Genomic DNA, 16811 nt, shown 5'->3' on the forward strand with positions numbered 1-16811 from the left:
CTCCCCAGCCCTTCAGTTTGTGATCAGCCTCTCAGCACACTGTCACTGTGCCTAGCTCTAAGCATTCTCTTTACCTCGCTCTATCCATTGCTATGCAGCCTTTTAGTTCCGTGAGTAGCTTCCTATTCCCAAGTCTTACACTTAAGCCTTTGATTCATTTTGAGTTTTTATTATTCAACCTGAGATACAGGGATCTTCCGCCAGCCCCCTGCCCCCCAGTGCTCTGTACATGATAGGCACATGCTTCACCACTGTTAAATGCCAAGTCCCCATGTCTCATTTACATGGGGAACCTAAAAAGCTTACTTCATAGAAATTGGAAGTATAGTAATAGTTACTGTATGCATGGGGGCTCAGTAAAGTGCTGACTTTCATCAACGTATATTTCTGCTGCCTTTGTTGAAAATCAGTTCGCTATAAATATGCAGAGTTCTTTCTGGGCTTTTTATTCTGTCCCATTGGTCTATGTGTTTGTTTCATGCGAGTATTATGCCATTTGGTTGATAGCTTTGAAGCATGCTTTCAAGTCAGATATTTTAATGCATCCATCCTTGTTCTTTTTACTAATGATGCCTGATTACTCGGGGTCTCTTACGGTTCCTTACAAATTTTAGGAGTGTTTTTCTAGTTCTGTAAAAAATATCATTGGTATTTTGGCAAGAATTTCTAACATTTTGTTTGTTTTTGTCTTTCAAGACAGGGTTTCTGTGTGTACCTCTGGCTGTCCTTGAACTAAGAGACTTGCCTTCCTCGGCCTCCTGAGTGCCAGGATCAAAGGGGTGTACCACCACTACCTGGTAAGCATGCACATTTTAATAATGTTGATTTTTCTTCTCTTCCTTTTTTTAAAAAAATTTTATGTGCATTTCATTTGTGTTTTGCCTGCATATATGTCTGTATGAAGGTGCCAGATTCCCTGGAACTGGAGTTACAGACAGTTGTGAGCTGCCATGTGCATGTTAGGAACTGAACCAAGGTCCTCTGGGAGAGCAGCCAGTGCTCTTAACCCCTGAATTATCTCATCAGCCCCTCTCTTCCTTTTTTAAAAATTATTATTATTATTATTATTATTTTTTTTTTTGAGACAGGATCTCACTATGTAGCCCTTGCTGTCCTGGGATTTACTCGTAGACCAGGCTGGCCTCAATCTGACAAAGATCTACCTGCCTTTCGGGTGCTGGGATTACACACGTGCCACCATTCCTGGCTCAACTCTGCATTAAATAACAGTTGTGAAACTGGAAATTCTTTTTTTGTTTTCAATTGTCAAGGAAACATTTGCTCCTTTCCTTATTCAGGACAATACTGTTATAGATGTGTTTGAGATGGTGTTTCTTGAATAGTTTGTTTGTTTATTTATCTATTTATCTATTTATCTATTTATCTATTTATTTATTTATTCATTTATTTATTCATTTATTTATTCATTTATTCATTTATTTATTTATTTATTTATTCATTTATTTATTCATTTATTCATTTATTTATTTATTTATTTATTTATTTATTTATTTATTTATTTATTTATTTATGTCAGATAGGGTTTCTCTGTGTAACCTTGGCTATCCCTGAACTCAAATCCATCTGCCTCTGCCTCCCCTGTGCTGGGATTAATGGCATGTACCACTACTGCCCAGCAATGTTTTCCTCATTTTTGTAATATTTTTTCATATAGTGATGCTGAGTTTACCCAGTATTTTTTTCTGTACCTGTTGAGATAATCATAGTGTTTACCCTTCGTTCTGTTGATGTGATCTATTTCAAATTTTGTCTCATGCACTGAATCATCCTTATACCATGAGGCAACATCCTATTTCCTTATAATCTTTATGTACTCTATAGGTTCAGGAAACAGAGATAATTCCCAAACATAGTCTTTCTTTTTGTATTTTATGTTTATTTGTATATGCACATGCATGAATGCTGAATGCCATGGTTTGAATTTGAGGATTAGAGGCCAAGTATGGTTGGGAGAGTGGGTTCTTAGGATCAAGTTCAGGTCATCAGGTTTGGTGGCAAGTGCTTTTTCCTATTGAGCCATCTTGCCAGACCCTGAATATAGTCTTAATGTTAAGATGTTCAAATAATTACTTAAAACATTTTTAGGGAGGAGTTTGTTTTAGTTAATCGTTTCTGTCTTAGTTAGGGTTCCTATTGCTGTGATAAAACACCGTGACAAACTTGGGGAGGAAAGGGTTTGTTTCAGTTTATAACTCTCAGGCCATACTCAGTCACTGAGGGAAGTCAGGGCAGAACTCAAGGCAGAAACTGAATTGTTCGCTTGTTTTGAGAAAGGATTTCTGTGTGCAGATCTGGCTGTCCTGGAACTTGATCTGTGGACCAGGTGGGCCTTGAACTCAGAGATCTCTGGACCACTGGGATTAAATGCTTGGCAACAACCACCACCCAGCTCAGTTTGTTTTTCTTGTACTATCCAGCCCCTACCTCCATTGGTGGTACTGTTCCAATGAGCTGGACCCTCCTATGTCAACCATTAATCAAAAAAATGCCCCATAGACATACCTATAGGTGAATCCTAAGGGGACATTTTCTCAGTTAAGATTCCCTCTAGAGGGGTTGTAGAGATGGCTCAGTGGTTAAGAGCACTGGCTGTTCTTCCAGAGGACCCAGGTTCAATTCCCAGCACCCACATAGTAGCTCACAACTGTCTGTAACTCCAATTCCAGGAGATGTGACACCCTCACACCAACGCACATGAAATAAAATTTAAAAAAAAAAAAAAAAAGATTCCCTCTAGAACAAGAATGGTGGCTCATGCTTATAAAATCCCAATACTTAGAAACTTGAGTTAGGTTTGAGGCCAACTTGGGTTGCACAGTGAGACTGTCTTTAAAAAAAAAAAAAAAAGAAACAAAATCCAGGAGGTAAGGGCTCTAATCCCCACTGGGCAATTGGAGAAAAAAGTCATGAAAACAGCCAGAAGCTCATATACTGCAAGCAGCAAGCTGTGAAGGCCTTAGTCAGTTCAGAGAGCACTTGACTGGAAACCAAACACTGTGCAGATTAGGTTTCTTCTGGCAATAGAAATAATTTTAGAAAGCAACAAATGGTAATTTGTACTTACTATATTTTAAGATTATCTGGAAGCCTGACACAAGGCAGGGGCAACTGAATTCCAGTTGGCTAAAGTTATTGAAGCCAGATATGTAAATTCTGCCCTCAACCTGCAAAATCAGTCAGTCTGAAACAAGCAAATACATTTCACGTTATTGTAGTGAGGTCCTGTTAAAGTTGTTTTGTTGGTTTTTTGAGACAGGGTTTCTCTGTGTAGCTTTGTGCCTTTCCTGAACTACTCGCTTTGTAGACCAGACTGGCCTCGAACTCACAGAGATCTGCCTGCCTCTGCCTCCCAAGTGCTGGGATTAAAGGAGTGCGCCGCCACCTGGCCCGTTAATTTTGTTCTGTTCTTTTAGACTTGAGTCTCTAGTGAGCTCTCAGGTAGTTCCTTAACAACTCTAGACCCCTGATAATGACTAGTATTAGCCTTTTGCTAACAAAAAGAATTACTCAGTCAACATCCATAAAGTAGAAGGCTAATCTTTCATGCTTAGTGAAAAAAATGCCATCCAGTGTGTATCAAAAGGTTTGAGTTACTAAGTTTGATGAAAACTAATTTTAACTATTAAATGTAGAGCTTTCAAATTCAGTTCCACTAAAATGATGCCTTTTTAGACTTGTTTCTTATTCAGGTATAACTTCTTCAGTCATTGATCTATTCTATTCCTTTCATTCAAGTCATGCCAACATCCCCACCAACTTATCACAAGCAGGTTCTAAAGCATACTTTATGCATGCATAGTGTTCCTTAGGCCTAACTGTATTTTATAGTGATATTTTTATTTGTACTGAAATGTGATTTTATTTGTATATTAATAAAGTTGCCTTGGGGTCAGAACAAGCCATAGCAGAAGCTGGGTGGTGGTGGTGCATGCCTTTAATCCCAGCACTTGGGAGGCAGAGCTAGGCAGGATCTCTGTGTGTTCAAGGATATAACCAGCATGGTGACACACACCTTTAATCTCAATACCAACCATAGAAAACCTGGAGGTCTGTACAGACAGACAGTGACAAGGTCATGTGGTTGGGTTTACAACTGAGAAGGCAGAACAGAAAGTCTATAAAAAAGAAAAAACATATAGAAGTAGCTCTTTTTCGGAGAGGAAAGACAGAGCAGCAGTGAAGGGTAAGGTTTTACAGCTCTCAGCTATTGCTCTGACCTCTTGGCTATTAACTCTGCAATTGGCTCTGTGTTTCTTATTTAACAAGACGGTTACATCTACAGTATTTTACCTATTCTTGAACTGGTTTTGACTCAATCTGTTTAATCCTGATAGAAAAAAAACTCTCCTGCTGTGCATGGTGGCACATGACTGTAATTCCTACACTTGAGAAGCAGGATTGCCATAAATTCAAGGCCAGCTTGGTCTGAGTGAGTTCCAAGCTAGCCAGGTTTACATAGTGAAGCCCTCTTCCAAACTGATCAATCAATATTTCTCTTCTATTCCTTTAAGATTTTTTTTCTTTTTCTTTTTTTTAAACACAGGGTTTTCCTATATAGCCTTGGCTGTTCTGTAACTCCCTCTGTAGACAAGGCTGGCCTAGAACTCAAGAGATCCGACTGCTTCTGCCTGTTGGGATTAAAAGCCATGAGGAACCACCACCTCCTCCTGTCTTGTTTTTGGTTTATCTTGGCATGTTGTACCACTGTTGACAAGGGGAATAGAGAAACTGTTTATCTTTGAGTTCCTTGGCAGACTAATACTCTGTAATAAATAAAGAGCATGCACAGTAATTCAGATCAACTGAATATGCTATATTAAAAGACAAGGAAATAAACAGAAGGAACTGCAGAAAGAGGTCAAAGGGCTTCAAAACAAACCATTTCACAACCTTGCCTTGCTCTTAACTGTTTGCCAGCTTGGATAAAGTGCAATGTGCCTTAAATTTCTTAAGTCCCTATCCCCCGACAGGGTTTCTCTGGAGAGCCCTGGCTGTCCTGGAGCCCTGTAGATAAGCTGGATTTGGAACTCAAAGAGATCCACCTGCCTCTGCTGTGATTAAAGGCATGTGCCACACCATTTTTTAAAAAATGTAACCTGTATGATACAGCGAAAGCAGTGCTAGAGAGGGAAATTTATAGCCATCAACGTGGCCTTTAGTCCCAGCACTCAGGAGGCAGAGGGCAGTCTGGTTCTACATACAGTTCCACAGCCAGGACTACATAGATACCATCTCAAAACAAATCCAAAGCAACAAAGCCAAGAGTATCAAATGAAAAACTTTTTAAAAGTACTACAGAAAAATCAGCCAGTTAGTGGAAGATATAAACATCAGAAGTAAAAATATATAAAATATGAGAAACCTTAGGATGTCTTTAAACATAAGGTCCCCTCTTTCCCCCGTTTAACTCAGTACTGTGTCTTACAGCAACCAGGCAAGAGGGCATCTAAATTGGAAAAGTTGCCGTTGTCAGCAGATCTTATATACCAAAAGCCTACTCCAAAGTTGCAATTCAGTGAGTTCTGTAAAGGTCTATAGGATGGAAATTTAACATAGCTGTATTAAAATGTGGATGTAGCTGGGCAGTGGTGGCGCACGCCTATAATCCCAGCAATTGGGAGGCAGAGGCAGGTGGACCTGAGTTCGAGGTCAGCCTGGTCTACAGAGTGAGATCTAGGACAGGCTCCAACTACAGAGAAACCCTGTCTTGGAAAAAAAAAAATGTGCACGGAACCAGAAGAATCCCTGATTGTCAGAGCTAAAAATTATCAAAGCTGGGTACTAGAAAAACATGCTTCAAGGGTTGGCGCTTGCCTAGCAAGTGCAAGGCCCTGCCTGGGTTCCATCCTCAGCTTAAAAACAAACCACATGCTTCAACTATATCCAAACAGCACACAGGCCAATGGGGCAGAAGACCTCATAAAGAACTCAATACCCACAGCCATTTCATTTTCCCAACAAAGGCAAGATTTACTTTAGAAATCTGAAGGCCAATGGTACCAGGAAACTTCTATAGGGGAGGGAAAAGACTAGATTCTGCTCATTAGTTAAAAAGAAAAATTCTAGTATTGGGCTGGGAAAAGCCATCTGGATTAAACCCTTCAAAGTAGGAGTCAATCAAATGTGTTTCTATCAAACTAAAAAGGGATAGCACACTAGAACATTTACCTAAAACTAGGCACAATGCCACTACTTTACAAAGGCAACTTTAGACCTAAAATCTGGGGTAGAGGCAGCTGGATCTGAGCCAAGGCCAGCTGTCTATACTGTGAACACCAGGACAGTGGTAGAGACCGTCTCTACAAACCATAAGTTCAACCCTTGGCACTTACTACAAAAGGAGAACTGGAGTTAAGTTAGCAGGGCAAGATGGGCACTGTAGGCCACCATTAATCTCAGCACTTGAGAGGCAGGTGGATGTGCTCAAGCCCAGTGTGGCCTGTAGGGAAACTATTTCCAAAGACCAAAAGAGGACAAAACACTACCAATGTGTTGTGTAGCTTGTTAATGCCAGCCCACCAACCTTGAAGACTCAATTACCACAAATAGAAACACAAAGGGCAGTCATGTTATATTGGTGCAATTGAACGTTTATTGCAGCGTTCACACTAAGCCCTGCTGGGTAAGGAAATGTAGCCTGTAACAAATTTTACAGTCACATGAAATCACTGCAAGCACAGCTTTAATTCCATCCACATCTTAAATCCAATAAAATTAAAGAATGAATACTTTCATTGCATGAGGTTCAACAACCCTTTTTAAGAAGCCGTGATCCCACATTCCATCAATAAAAATTAGTATTGGCACAAAATCCCCAGCACTTGGGAGGCAAGATGGTTGAGTTTGAGGCCAGGGCTATGTAAAAACCTCATCTCAAAACCCCCTAATCAATACTGTACATTTTCTTCTTTTGTCTGCTTTTTCTGGATATTCATAACATCCAATTCTTATACGCCAGCAAAGCCTTGTGCCACTGTCCCTAGAAAAAGAAACACAGGCATTACAACACCACCAACACTAAAATATAACACAACAGTGCCTTTGTAATGGTCTATCTCAGAAGCCAGATCCGTAATTTTAGTTTTTCAACAGGAATTCAGGTTCGGGATAGGATCATCATAGACTAGACCGAAGACACTGTTCCTCAAAAACAAAACAAACCAGAAATGTCACTCACACTCATTATCCAAGCAGCTCTAGGAACTTTACAGGCAGCCGGTATCTCTACACGTTGGCAGTCACTGCTGATAGACTACAAAATGGAGTAGCTGGTCAGCACTGTTTCAGAATTAAAATTATGGAAGCTGTTAGCGCACATCTTACACTATGTTCTGCATGGGATAAAAATTAAAAATCTAGGCTCGATACACACCTTCTGAAAGCTGAAAGAGTCAGGTCTTTAGAAAGTTACTTCCTGTTATGAATTCCCTCGGATGGTTTGGGCCTCTCCCTTCCATCTAATAAAAAGAAAAAAAAATTTAAGCACCACACCATTTCCTAATGCCAAGGCAACAGTCTACTCTTTCAATTAGAAAACTAAGCTGCATCGCCCTTACCTGGGCATCTCTTTGCAACCGCTCTGAAGGCCCAGAAAACGACGGCGTCATTGTCCCTGTGAAAGGGTTGTGTAATCAGTCGACTCTGGACGATACCAGAACCCCCGGAACAGCACATACCTCATAAAATCTTCCTCCACAAATCCCGATGTGTCCGAACCCACCCATGCTGGGGTTGAGGAACCAAAGGCCGGCAGCCATCAAGCTAGGCCGCCCAGCTACTCTCTTTGGGCCTATGCTCCAATCCTGCAGTCTCCCACCGCAGGTGCACATGTTTCCGAATAAGTTCGCAACAGCAAGTTAACCTCAAGCCTCCGAGAGTGTCCCACAAAACCGAAGCCTCCACTTTCACCCTGCGCCATCGTATTCCGCTTGGTCATCCACGCACACCGCTCACTCACCTACAGACGCAGACAAAGCCTTCGGCTCCCGACGGAAAAGAACGAGACCCGCGGCCCGCGGCTCCCTTTATAGCCTCCGTGGCGTGAGACCGAGGCTGCCCCTCCCTCTCGCACCGATTGGCCGCGACGCCGTGTGGGGGCGTGGCCTTTCCCTGCGGCCCCCGCGCGGGAGCGCGCGCGCCGCGGCTCTTTTCTTCCGGGCCATGCTGGGGCGTGGCGCGCGCCGCCCGCGTGCCGCGTGCTCGTTCGTTTCTGCGCGCGTTCCCGCCGGCACGCTGCCACCCGTCTCTTCCGAGTCTGTCGGGCCGCTTGCTCGGCTCTACGTGGCGTGGGAGTGGCGCCAGAATTCAAACGAACAGCCGCAGTTGGAAGCGAGGTCACCGCCTGCTTCGAGCCAAGTCGGCTAGCACGGTCGGCGGCGGGGAGCGGCCTTGGCTTCGCCGCGCAGGCGGCCTTTGCGCGCGGCCGCTGGAGGAGCCTGGCCGGCCCGGTGGCCGGTGCTGCGCGTGGTAACGAACGGACCCTGGGCGGACAGATCCGCGCGAGTGAAAATCGGAGAAAGCCCTGCGTTTATCCTTCGTGCACCCTGCCGGTACCGCAGGTCTGCAGAAGGCCACGCTGTCGCGTGCACGCCACCCAAAAGCCTGCTTAGGCGCCCAGCCCGGTCCGGGTCCCCCACCCCCACCTCTACCCCTACCCCGGTTACCAGCCACTAGTGACAGTTAATTCTGTGGCAATCCTGAGAAGTTAAGCTCTCCGTTTCACAGGGAGGAAGCAGGTCAAAAGCCGCCAGTTGGCCTAAGGTCACACAGCTCTCCTTGGCTATTTTTAAGTTTCGTCCTACAAAATTATAAATTTAAAAAGGAAAGAGAATAAGTCAAACTTAAAATTCAAAAACAATGCTTCAGTAATTGGCATGTAAGAATGAATGTATGGGTGCACATGCTACATTTGAAGTTTTGAGCATTTGGAAACTCGGGTCTTTATTTTGTAGCGTTTTTTCACTAATTAAAATCACAGGGACATTTGCTTGCCGTCCCTTCCCGTGACAATGCATGAGGAGCACCTCTGGTTTTGTGCATTTTTCTTTATGTAGCTTAGAGCAGAGCCTCTGGTGAAGTCGGTGTCAGTAATTGTTCAATGAGTGAATGAATATATGTGGTGGCTTTCAGAAGACTCGAATGATTGAACTCCAGCAGAAGATAATAGCAAAGATGAAATTTCTCCTCGATGGCAAAATAATTACCAGCTTTATGGTTTGTTTCCCCCAATATTGGCTACCGTACAACATAAACTTACGTATTCCTCACTTTGCTTTTAAAACACCTTCGGTACATAAGGATATGGAGACAAGTAAATGTCCTCATGTCTCTGGCAGTCTTCTTCCCAGTACTACTCCCAAGTAGTAACCACTATTAGCAATTTTTTGAAATTTCATTGCATATACAAATATATGTGCAAATTTTTCATAGGTGTGCGATGTATATGTGCTCTGGTGCCCCCAACTTCCTTTTCACGAATATACTGAACATCTTTCCATATCACTACATATAGATGACATTTTTATAGCCAGTATGATATTTAGTGTTCAGTCAGATGTATCAGTTTATTTAATCGAGTTCCAATTTTTTACTATTGACAACAGCACACAATAATAATAATAAAACTAAAATTCAGCTGGGCAGTGGTGGTACGTGCCTTTAATCCCAGTGCTCAGGAGGCAGAGACAGGGATCTCTGTGAGTTCAGGCGAGCCTGGTCTATGGAGTGAGTTCCAGGATAGCCAAGGTGGTTAAACAGAGAAATCCTGTCTCAAAAAATCCACAATAAATTAATTAAATTAAAAAAAAAAAACAAAAACCAGAAGGGCTGGGTGGTGGTGGCACACTCCTTTAGTCCCAGCACTTGGGAGGCAGAGGCAGGTAGATCTCTGTGAGTTTGAGGCCAGCCTGGGCTACAGAGTGAGTTCCAGGAAAGGCGCAAAGCTACACAGAGAAACCCTGTCTCGAAAAACCAAAATAAAAAAATAAAAATACAAATATAAATAGATGAATGAATGAATGAATGAATAAATAAATAACAGAAGGAAATCTAGAAAGATGAACTGAGGGAAGCCATTGTCCTCACACTTAAAATAGTCAAAGCAGGGAGCTGGAGAGATGGCTGAGAGGTTAAGAGCACTGACTCTTCTTCCAGTGGTCCTGAGTTCAATTCCCAGCAACCACATGGTAGCTCACAAACCATCCGTAATGAGATCTGGCGCTCTCTTCTGGCACGCAGGAATACATGCAGATAGAAGACTGTAAACATAATAAATAAATCTTTTAAAAAAAATAGTCAAAGCAATTTACTACCAAGTATTTGAAGTGACTTAATCAAATGATGGTAAGAATTGAAACTAAGTGTCCTTGAAGAGTTCATTATGCTGAAAGCTCATTTCTTGTTGTAAACTTTCAACTAAGATCTTTGTTGTGATAATTATTTCAATAAATATTCATTAAGTTGTGGTGTGTGTGTGTGTGTGTAGTGTGCTTCAAACCTGGTATGAAAACCCTGAAGCCAGGCTGGAGAAATGGCACATTGGTTAACAGCTGCTATCCAAACTCTTTTCCCAGCATCCATGTCAGGACTCCAGCTCCAGTGGATCAAACATCCTCTTGTGGCCTTTGAGGGCACTAGCACACACATACCATATACATAAATCAAAATTAAAAATAAATGTAGAGTTAAAACACTGAAGTCTTTGACCTTCTCAAAGGAATGGTTTAGTAAGAATTTTTCATTCAGCTTTGAACAAACTGTTTGTTTTTTCCAGACAGAGTTTCTCTTTGTAGTTTTGGTGCCTGTCCTGGGTCTCCTCTGTAGATCAGGCTGGCCTTGAACTCACAGAGATCCGCCTGGCTCTGCCTCTGGAGTGCTGGGATTAAAGGCATGCGCCACCACTGCCTGGCTGAACAAACAGTTTAAGAATTAGTGTAACCAGGGCTGTCAAGATGGCTTGGTGAATAAAAGTCTTGCCAGGAAAGCCAGGTGATTTCAATTTGATCCCTGAAACCCATGTAGACGTGGAAGGTGAGAACAAACTCCAAAAATTTGTCCTCTGACTACTATACATACACTGTGGCATGCATGCCCACCCACCCACACATGCAATAGTAATGATAATACATGTAATGAATAATTAATTATTAGATAATTAATGCAATCATTTGGATAAGATATTGTGAGGGACATCACAATGATGTTAGCCATAGAAAGAAGGAAACCTCTGTCACTGCTCACCCAGTAACATCTATCCTCAGTCCTTAGATGTGCATTTGGGTGTCTTCCTGCCTTTTCCAACACATTCTGAACACTATGAGGACCCCAGCGGTGGTGTGAATGAGAATGGCCTCCAAAGGCTTACACATTTGAATACTTGTTCCCCAGGTGGAACTGTTTGGGAAGGATTAGGAGGTGTGACCTTGTTGGACTAAGTGTGTCACTCTGGGTGAAATTTCAAATTTCAAAGCACACACCATTCACACTTAGCTCTCTATGACTTGTAGTTGTTTCTCAAGATATAAGCTCTCAGCAAAAGAAAAAAAAAAAAGAAAAAAAAAAAGGAAACCAATTCACATATGGTAAGAACTTGTTATAGCATCTTGTGTTAGCTTTAAGTGCCTTGTCTCTGGACTACATTTCCAGCCTGTGGTGTTAGTTTTGTGTTTTTAAATATATGTGCTCAGATGTGCACATGAAAGTGGAGGCCTTAGGTGTTATCTCCATGAATACCACCCATTTCCTTTGAGAGGGGTCTCGTATTTGCCTGGAGCTCACAAATTAGATTGGTTGAGATATGAGTCCTAGGGAGCCTCCTGTTTCCACCTCCCAGTGCTGAAATTAGAAGTATGTGCTACAACTAGCATTGTTTTTATGTGGTTCTGGGGATCAAACTCGGGTCTTGGGCTCACAAAGCAAATGCTCTCTACCTGTCGACTATCTTCACAGCTCTGGTATTATGTTCTTAGATCATTAGCTCAATGTAATCTTCAAAAGGATTGTAGTATGTTTTTGTTTGTTTGTTTTGGTTTTTCAAGACAGAGTTTCTTTGTGTAACAGCTCTAGCTGTTCTGGAACTGGCTTTGTAAACCATGCTGGCCTGGGACTCACAGAGATCTACTTGCCTCTGCCTCCCAAGTGCTGGGATTCAAGGTGTGCACCACCACTGCCCCGCACCTTTGGGTGTATTTGTGAGGATGTTTCCAGAGAAGTTGAACTGAGGAAAGATCACCCTGAATGTGGATGGCATCATCCCATGGTGGCGGGGGTGGGTGTGGGGAGGCAGACAGAATAAAAAGTGAGAAAAGAGAAAGTGAGCTGGGTGCCAGCATTCATCCCTGACTGTGGAGGCTTGTCACCCGTTCTTCACACTTCTGCTGCAACAGCTTGAGCCGTTTTTGCCATCACTCTTTCTCCTACATGGTGGAATGTGCCCTCAAAACATGAGCCAAAATAAATGGTACTCTGTCATAGTAATGGAAAAGTACAACCACTGAATAACATGGCTGTGTGAAGAATAAATAAGAACAAGTGGCCAGTGCTTAAAAGGATGGGTGGATTGCCAGGTGGAGTGGCAGAAGCCTTTAAGCTCAGCACTTAGGAGGTAGAGGTGGGAAGATCTCAGTGAGTCTGAGGCCAGCCTGGTCTACATAGTGAGAGTATGTGTCAAAAGTAAAATAAATAAATTCCTGTCAAAAAAAAAAAAAGTACAACCACTTTCCAGTACTGCCAACGTGGGGACCAAGCCTCTAACGCATGGGGTTTTAGAAGAAACTCAAGATCCAAGCTATCATGTCTTGCTTTAAAAATGAGGAAAAAGATGCACAGAGATCTGAGGTAACTCGTATTTCCAAATGATTGTGATTCCAGACTCACAATCTTGTCAGCCAAGCATGCTATTGCTGAGGAAATGGTCGGAAGTGATGATGGACTGTAGGAGCAGAAAGGAGGCAGAGTGGACCCCAGTAGTGAGGAGAATGGCAGCCCCAGTGACTCATGGGAATTTGAGATCAAGGACAAGAGGATGATGCAATTTTGCTTTTGTTAAATTAAAAAAAAAATCATTTATTTGGATGTGTATGGGTGTTTGATTGCTTCTATGTCTTTGTGCCATGTGTGTGCAGTACCTACAGAGGCCATATCCTCTGCAGTGTCAGATCCCCTGGGACTATTGTAGTTACAGGTGGTTGTGAGCCACCACATGGGTGCTGGAAATTGAATCCAGGTCCACTGGAAGAGCAGCCAGTGCTCTTAACTGCTGAGCAACCTTCCCAGGTCCTTTTTTAAATTAAATTTTAGATTGAATGTTTGGCTACTTTTGTCCAATGAGCCATCACAATTGTAAAACTGAACTCCAAGAGAAAAGTTGGGACCACAGAAAGGCTAGTGGACAAATGCTGATTAGGATCTCTGGCTAAGGCTAATATAATAGCAGCAGCCTGGGATTGGCACCACAGTGTATGCAGACATCTTACTGTAGCCAGCCTTGGAAAACACAGCACCTATAATATAAGATTGTTATGTAATAGAAGATAAATAAGCCGGGTAGTGGTGGCGCACGCCTTTAGTCCCAGCACTTGGGAGGCAGAGGCAGGTGGATCTCTGTGAGTTCAAGGCCAGCCTGGGCTACCAAGTGAGTTCCAGGAAAAGTACAAAGCTACACAGGGAAACCGTGTCTCGAAAAACCAAAACCAAAACAAAACAAAAAAACAACAAACAAACAAACAAAAAAAGCAAGGATTTTTGCCAGGCGGTGGTGGCACACGCCTTTAATCCCAGTACTCCGGAGGCAGAGCCAGGCAGATCTCTGTGAGTTCAAGGCCAGCCTGGGCTACCCAGTGAGTTCCAGGAAAGGCACAAAGCTACACAGAGAAACCCTGTCTCGAAAAAAAAAACAAAAAAAAAAAAAAAAAAAAAAAAAACAAAACAAAACAAAAGCACTATTGCAGCTTTCAGTTAGATCACAGGAAAGTGTGTCCACCAAGCTAAGTATGATAAGCACAATTCATTTATTTCAAAGCAGAAAAATAACTTTAAAAATTCCAGAATCCCATCTTGTCAGTGTAGTGATCCCCTTCACCTCTGGTCTGAACTACCCAGCAAAGGCTAGGTTGTACAGCAAGACAGACAATTGGCAATCTTATGAAAATTAAAATCCAACAAAATGAAAAAACAATGAAGTCAATGAACTCAAGGAAAGAAACTGTCTCATATTTGTGGAAACATTAAGGAGGCAGTTGGATACATGAGCCTGAAGTTCAGAGGCAAGGTTGGGGCTTGAGTGTCACTGGCATAAGAAAGTAATATAAAACATGACAGGCGTGAGATCATCGGGGAAAGAATATAAATAAAGAACACGAGAAAGCCCAGTCCAAGGGTCTGGAACACTGGAAACCTGAGAGTTCCAGTGGAGGATGAAAAGCTAGCCAAGGAGACCCCTAGAGGGGAAAGTTGGAGAATGTGATTTTCCAGAATTGAAGAGTTTCAGTGAGAAGTGGGTCAAACGGGTTGAATGCTTCTAAAACATTAAGTTTGATAATAGAAACAATCATTGGGGTTGGCAACATAAAGCCCGCTGGCATCCCATGGTCTCAGTGGCACAGCAGTGATGGTTGTTTATTTGAAGAGGGCTGTGGTGAGGTGAAGGTGAGAAGGCAGATGTGGTGAGTCAGCAGGTAGAGGAATGTAAGGCTGAAGGACTGCTTTTATAAGTGGGCGACACTAGACATGGACATCGTGTGGCCTTATGATGCAGGAAAGTGTAGTGGGTAGCCATTCCAGCTTTGACCTGGAAGTTCCAACCCCCGTTGAGGCTTCGGTAACTGTCACACCTACAAGGCGGGGCGAGAGAGGACCCTGAAGAGCCTGATGCACCAGCGCTCTTGGTTCCTGGATCCTGGATGCTAGAGGTAGACCAAGCAGAGTTTTCCAGAGAACACTGCTGGACGGCGCCACACCTTTCCCAGACCCTGTTACCTATCCCTTCACTTGTAAGTTACCACACAAAATAAACCTTCCTTTTAACTACATGGAGTGGCCTTAATAATTTCACCAATAGGAAAGTGTTAAGATTTCAGGACATAACAGGAACTCCTTCTCAGAATAGCAGTGAAGTCTTTGATTGGAGCAAGAACACTTCATCTGTTAAAACAGAAGAGGGGGCAGGTGCTGGCAGGGGAAGTCCCGTGCAGCCTGCCCACCATCCCATGGCTATGTAAGAGTGTGCTTTGGCTGAGCGTAGCACATTTTCTTTTTTACACAGAGTCGCGAAGTCCTCACAGGCTGTGCTGGAATATCACTGTGTTTGGCAATAACTTGCCCTGCTCCAGGGTGTGTGTGTACTTCTCTTCTCTGTTCTGCTTCAAGAATGTGCATCCTCCAGAGACCCACAGCCAAACATCAGGAGGAGCCCCAGGAACCCCAAGGAAGAGGGCGGGGAAGGATTGTAAGAGCCAGAGGGGTCAAGGAGAACACAGCTCACACAATAGGCTTCTAGAGGCTCAGAGACTGAAGTGGCAATCCTGGAGCCTGCATGGGTCTGTGCTAGGCCCTCTGCATATCTGTTATGGTTGTGTAGCTTGGTGTTCTTGTGGGACTCCTAACAGTGGCAGTGGGGGTGTTTCTGACTCTTTTGCCTACCCTTAGAACCTTTTCCCTCCTACCGGATTGCTTCATCCATCCTTGAAATGAGGGTATGTGTCTAGTCTTACAGTAACTTATGCTGTGTTTGGTTGATATTCCTGGGAGGCCTGCTCTTTTCTTTTTTTTTCTGGTTTTTCGAGACAGGGTTTCTCTATGTAGCTTTGCGCCTTTCCTGGATCTCACTCTGTGGACCAGGCTGGCCTCGAACTCACAAAGATCCACCTGCCTCTGTCTCCCGAGTGCTGGGACTAAAGGCGTGTGCCTCCACCGCCCGGTCGGCCTGCTCTCTTCTTAAGGGAAACAGAGGAGAAATGGATCTGGGGGAGAGGGGAGGTGTTTGTGGGGAACTGGAAGAAGTGGAGGGAGGGGTAACTGCAGTTGGGATTCAATGTATGAGATAACATAAATAATAATAATAATAATAATAATAATAATAAAAAATAATGTGCATCTTCTAGCGCATAGTCAATCCCACTGCTGTATCTGTCCCTGGTCAGGAGAAACCAGCTCATTTGGCCACAATCCAAGAGCAATACATGTAGACCATCACTCTAAGGCTGCTATATGGTAAGACCTGCTGGCCATTGGGGGACAATACTCACTGTTAACTAATCTCTATCTCCCTCATGTGGGGAAAGCAATGTTCCATGTGAGCCATCACTTTCTTGGTGAACTTGACATCTATAATTTTTAGAGTGCATCACCTAACAGGTCTGCTACTCCTGTTGCTAGTTGATGAACAGTTTGGCACAGAAACAGAATCACCACAACACAGAGGACACACAGGTCTTATCATTCTAGAAAGCTCAGGGTAGTGCCAGTTCCCTGAGAAGGTTCAGGCTGACCCAGTTGTACTGGGTAAATGGGGTATAGACCACCTCTCTGTCAACAAGGGAAGAGAATGAAAATTCAAGAGGTGGCCTGGGCCTGGTGGTACATGTCTTTAATTCCAGCTCTTGGGAAGGAGAGGCAGGCAGATCTCAGTGAGGTCAAAGCTAGCCTGGTTTACATAGAGAGTTCCAGGACAGCCATGTCTACAGAGTGAGAAAAACCTGTCTCATAAAACAAAACAAACACCCCAAACACAACTATGACAAATGTAGTCTAGGCCTTAATCCTGATAAGGTCCAGGGACCTGTTCCAGTATGTGG

At 43.2% G+C, this 16811-nt stretch overlaps 1 long non-coding RNA gene and 1 other non-coding gene across 2 annotated transcripts; both read right to left on the reverse strand.

Moving 5' to 3' along the window:
- Positions 1-6892: 6892 nt before the first annotated feature.
- Positions 6893-8062, reverse strand: LOC118587393. The gene is made up of 5 exons (XR_004945453.1): positions 7979-8062; positions 7578-7633; positions 7394-7478; positions 7199-7299; positions 6893-7000 (listed from the first exon to the last, which is right to left on the reverse strand). It is a non-coding gene; the product is annotated as an uncharacterized LOC118587393 (long non-coding RNA).
- On the reverse strand, positions 7075-7146 carry LOC118588130. Its single transcript, XR_004945531.1, has one exon. It is a non-coding gene; the product is annotated as a small nucleolar RNA SNORD50 (small nucleolar RNA).
- Positions 8063-16811: the final 8749 nt, after the last annotated feature.

The sequence above is a fragment of the Onychomys torridus genome, chromosome 7 (genome assembly GCF_903995425.1).
Source record: "Onychomys torridus chromosome 7, mOncTor1.1, whole genome shotgun sequence".
Lineage (NCBI taxonomy): Eukaryota > Metazoa > Chordata > Mammalia > Rodentia > Cricetidae > Onychomys > Onychomys torridus.